The sequence below is a fragment of the Neophocaena asiaeorientalis genome, unplaced genomic scaffold (assembly GCF_003031525.2).
Source record: "Neophocaena asiaeorientalis asiaeorientalis breed wild unplaced genomic scaffold, Neophocaena_asiaeorientalis_V1.1 scaffold127, whole genome shotgun sequence".
NCBI classification, from domain to species: Eukaryota; Metazoa; Chordata; class Mammalia; order Artiodactyla; family Phocoenidae; genus Neophocaena; species Neophocaena asiaeorientalis.
In genome coordinates this window covers 3508035-3512950 of record NW_020175414.1, presented here as the reverse complement: position 1 = coordinate 3512950, position 4916 = coordinate 3508035, and the positions used below count along the sequence as shown (strand labels likewise).

At 35.3% G+C, this 4916-nt stretch overlaps 1 pseudogene; it reads left to right on the top strand.

The window, feature by feature from the left end:
* The first annotated feature begins 368 nt into the window (after positions 1 to 368).
* Positions 369 to 955, top strand: LOC112414657 (thioredoxin reductase-like selenoprotein T; annotated as a pseudogene).
* Positions 956 to 4916: the final 3961 nt, after the last annotated feature.

The following is a 4916-nucleotide window of genomic DNA, read 5'->3' as shown; positions in this document are numbered from 1 at the left end:
TATATATATATATATATATATATATATATAACATATATTTCATTTGTACAACTGTATTTTAACTTATGAGCAATTGTATATCCAAAGAAAAACTTAATTATGAAGAACAAATAAGAGGACAACGTTTTCTTCCAAGCAGCTATATGGCCTTGAATCATCTATGGAACTTCATTGTGTTTCAGCTTTGCCACCACTCAGATCAGTAATATAACAAATTGTCCCTTATATCTCATGAAACTATTATGAGTGTAAAGAAAGCTACTGATGATAAACAGCAACGAAAAGTTAAATGGCTCGTGGCTCCGGCTCTGCCTTGGGCTGGCTGCAGTCTCAGTCTGAGGGCGGCCGAAGTGGTTGGTTCGTTTAAGATGAGGTTTCTGCTGCTTCTCCTAGCGGCAACATCGGAGGTGGTCTGAGAGATGCCTCCGCCAACCTGGGCGGCGTGCCTGGCGAGAGATTAGAGATGCAGTACGCCACGGGGCCGCTGCTCAAGTTCCAGATTTGTGTTTCCTGAGGTTATAGACGGGTGTTTGTGGAGCACGTGCGGGTTATTAGCCAGCGGTACCCAGACATCCGTATTGAAGGAGAGAATTACCTCCCTCAACCAATATATAGACACATAGCATCTTTACTGTCAGTCTTCAAGTTAGTATTAATAGGCTTAATAATTGTTGGCAAGGATTCTTTTGCTTTCTTTGGCATGCAAGTTCCTAGCATCTGGCAGTGGGGCCAAGAAAATAAGGTCTATGCATGTATGATGGTCTTTTCCTTCAGCATCATGATTGAGAACCAGTGTATGTCAACAGGTGCATTTGAGATAACTTTGAAAGATGTACCTGTGTGGTCTAAGCTGGAATCTGGTCACCTTCCATCCATGCAACAGCTTGTTCAAATTCTTGACAATGAAATGAAGCTCAGTGTGCATATGGATTCCATCCCATACCATCGATCATAGCCCCACCTATAAGCACTGAAAGCTCTTTTACATTAAGGGATTTTTGCAAGAGCAGCGTGACTGACATTATGAAGGCCTGTACTGAAGACAGCAATCTGTTAGTACAGACAAGATGCTTTCTTGGCAGGCTTGTTGTACCTCTTGGAAAACCTCAATGTAAGACAGTTTTTCAGTGCTGGCATATTTTGGAATTCTGCACATTCGTGGAGTGCAATAATACTGTACAGTTTTTCTTTCTTCCCCAAGTCCACTTGGTTAATAGTTTTGTTTTTTTTAAATGCAGACATTACTACTTGTACTTTTTTTCTCGGTCATATTTGAAAAAGTAGAAAATTGAGTTGCAATTTGATTTTTTTTTCAAAGATGTCTGTTAAGTCTGTTGTGATTTTATATGAATTTTCCTTTTTTATAGTTTAAAACTGATCTTTTTTGGGACTAGAGCTGAAGTTCCCAAATACTTTATAAAAGTTTTTCAGACATCTCTAATTTGGTCATGTCCAATTTACATAGTTTTCAAAATATTGCAGATTGTGAACAGCATATTATATAAGATTATGCAGGGAAATCCTATATCCAGAGTACTCTACCAATTTGTGTATGTGTGTGTGTGTGCATGTGTGATTACCAGAGAACTACTAAAAGACCAACCACTTTTTAAATCCTGTTAATGTAGTTCAAGTGTCCTGCCTTAACCAATTTAATGAGTTGATTAAATGGGCCTTTATACTTAACTCAATAAAAAACTAAGCAGATGTAAGTTAAAAAAAAAAAAAGAGAGAAGTTAAATGACTATGAATAGGTAAGGTGTCTTCATTAAGTGATTTGCAAACATGTCTCATAAATGGTATTTGAATATTTGTAATTACCTAGCATGCATTATATACAAATAATAACCAATCTAGTCATTGTACAATGCTAATTTCAGGTGACTTTTCCCAAGGTACCTTTTTTGGCTACCAGATTAGCTCATCAAGGAGGTAGATTTACAATGTCACATGTAAAGACACTGATGACCATCAGGTACCATTTATCTTTATTCAAGCTCAGTGTAGAAGTGCAGATAAAATGGGAAGAAGACTGAGAAGGTATATAAAAATTCTCATCTGTGTTTACAAACCACAGTACTTTTATTTTTTTAATTAATTAATTAATTATTTTTTACCACAGTACTTTTAAAAAGCCTTAAAATATTAGTGGTATTAATCTATTTTAGAATGTAAAAGGCATGAAGGCCATAAAAGGAATTCCTGGTTCTCAATAAAGCAAACTTTCCATGTATTCAAAGTTCAACTTGTGGACATTCTTCCAAGAAAAAATAAAGTTACTGATGGATAATGTTTCAAGGCATCTACAATGGGAACACAACTTGCAGCACAGGCAGGTAGCTTTCAGAAGGAACTCAGAGCAATTGCATCAGCTATGTGCAACACCTTACAGATCACTGTGGAGCTAGAGTGGATTTGATTTTTCCTCTGAAGTCATGTACTCATCTAGAAGAAAGGTTTGGCTCAAACTTTCACTTCATAAAGTACTTTTTAATTTATTCCCAAAAGTATACAATGACATATTACTAAACATCATTTATAATGATTTATCACTGGTAACTTAATTTGTTCCTCCTTTAATTTTATTTAGAGAGAAAAGTAAGAAACCCCTTGACTTACACAAAGATTTGTTAACCTTGAGTCATTTTTGTTTTAAATGCTTGAAATTCTTTGAGATTTTTTTTAATATGGAATTTGTACATTCTAGTTTGCAACTTCAAGGAAAAAGTTAATTGCAACACCTTCATCTTCTCATATTTCAAGGGGTTATTCAAAATAAACTAAAAGATTCTGAATTTTAAAAAAATTGCATAGCATAATCAGGGCTGATATGGCTGATATAGAAACTGCAACCCAGACGCAGAGTACTGTCAACACAAACATTTTTATGTCATTGGCTTAGTGCCCCTGCTGTGGGTGACAAGGAAAATGATATTAAATCTTGAAGGAAAGTGATCCAATTTAGGCAATGGTGAAATTATTATTAACAAGTCTTCCATCATAATTTGGAAGGCAAATAATGTTGATTTAAGAGCAGAGGTTGGAAAACAGAATGTTAGTAATGGGTGCTAAACATCATTGGGTGGATTTTACCAGATCTTAAAAGAAAGAGATTATTTCAAAAAGAACTGAACATTTCCAGGTGGAAAGAAAAAAAAAGTGGAAAAGTTAGGAACTTGAAGATTTGGAAAATACAAATCCAATGTCAAACAGTAAAATATTAAAATTGAAACATTTATAAAAGTCAGGTTAGTTGCAGGGTCCAAAGAGTGCTTGCCCTTTTACTCATTATTAAAAGATTGTGAATAGCTAAGGTGGCACCTAGTAAATCTTTTCATTTGGACAAAAGAGAGAAAAGCTATGTCTCTCCCATGAAAGCTTAATAAAACAAAGTAATTGCAATTATTTTGAGTGTGTGAGAGAGAGAGTTCAGGTAAGGGTGGAGAAGAGAATGTAAGAAAAAAATGGCAAATTTAAGAAGTATGTTCATAAAAGAACAGCATGTAGACACATGATGATGACTGGAATCAAGTAGATAGAAGCCAACTACATGTTTTAGAGTCATTCTTTCCAAGAAACACTAGCCTAAACTAAAAGTTTGTGACTTTTGAGGGGGATAAAACAATTATCAGGTCCTCAGTCTTCTATAGGCAGAAGGAAGTTCAGTTCTCAAGGAGGATATGGTCCACAATACTCAATTCAGTTATGGAAATGGAGGATGATAAGAAAGGAAAACTCTTCTAAACAATGAACTGAGAACCATCCCTCTCAGGGAGCAGAACTGAGCCCAGTCATAAATCATTCCTCTTTCCCAGAGTGGGTGGCCCTTACCAATGTCTGCTAAGCAGGATGTCATAATTTTTTTTTTTTTACAGTAGGTCCTTGTTGATTATCTGATTTAAATGCAACAGTGTGTACATGCCAATCCCAAACTCCCAATCTATCCTCCCCTCCACACCTTTCCCTGCTGGTAACCAAAAGTTCATTTTCTAAATCTGTGAGTCTGTTTCTGTTTTGTAAATAAGTTTATTTGTACCTTTTTTTTTTTTTTTTTAGATTCCACGGTATCATATGATATTTGTCTTTCTCTGTCTGACTTACTTCACTTAGTAGGATAATCTCCAGGTCCATCCGTGTTGCTGCAAATGGCATTATTTCATCCTTTTTAATGGCTGAGTAGTTGACACTATTATGTGTCTCCCATTCTTCTCCTTTCTGTGTGTGTGATTACTGTTATTATTCTGACCCTATCTAGCCACTATAAATTGACTGCGTGAAACAGATAACTTGTCTTTTTGTCCATAATTCTCAAGAGGATCCACAAAAGGAACTATCCAGAGATTATCATCCATCATCTTTTATAAAAGGTTATTAATATCCTGAATATTGAGCTTGATGCTATGGCTAGCTGGGACTTTTGGATTGTCTTTCTTGGACAGGGGAGGGAGGGATTTCTGTTTGGAAATGAGATTGGACTGAATATTTGGTAAACAGAAAAAGGAACTGTGGTAGTTATTAATATGCTCACAGATAGCCTACCTTCTTCTAGCCACACAGCAGGACTGGAATTCCAACTAGTTAAGAATAAATTTTTACTGAGATGAATCAATTTCCATCAATATGTACCTGGTTTCAGGATATTTTTTTAATGCTTATATGTAATAATGTCTTCTCTAATAAAGTCTTCTTCCCTGAGTCATCTTTTTCATCTTTTTTAAATGGGGAAATATTCAGGGTTCATCTGTATTTCTAATTTCATACTATCTGCTCTCTGAGTGACCTTTTCTAATTTTATGGCTTCAGCTATCAACTGTATTTTGGATGAATATTAAATTTCAGTCTAGATTTCTCTACTGAATTTTAAACTCAAATACCCAATACCTAATAGACATTTCAAACCCATTATTGCTCCAAAT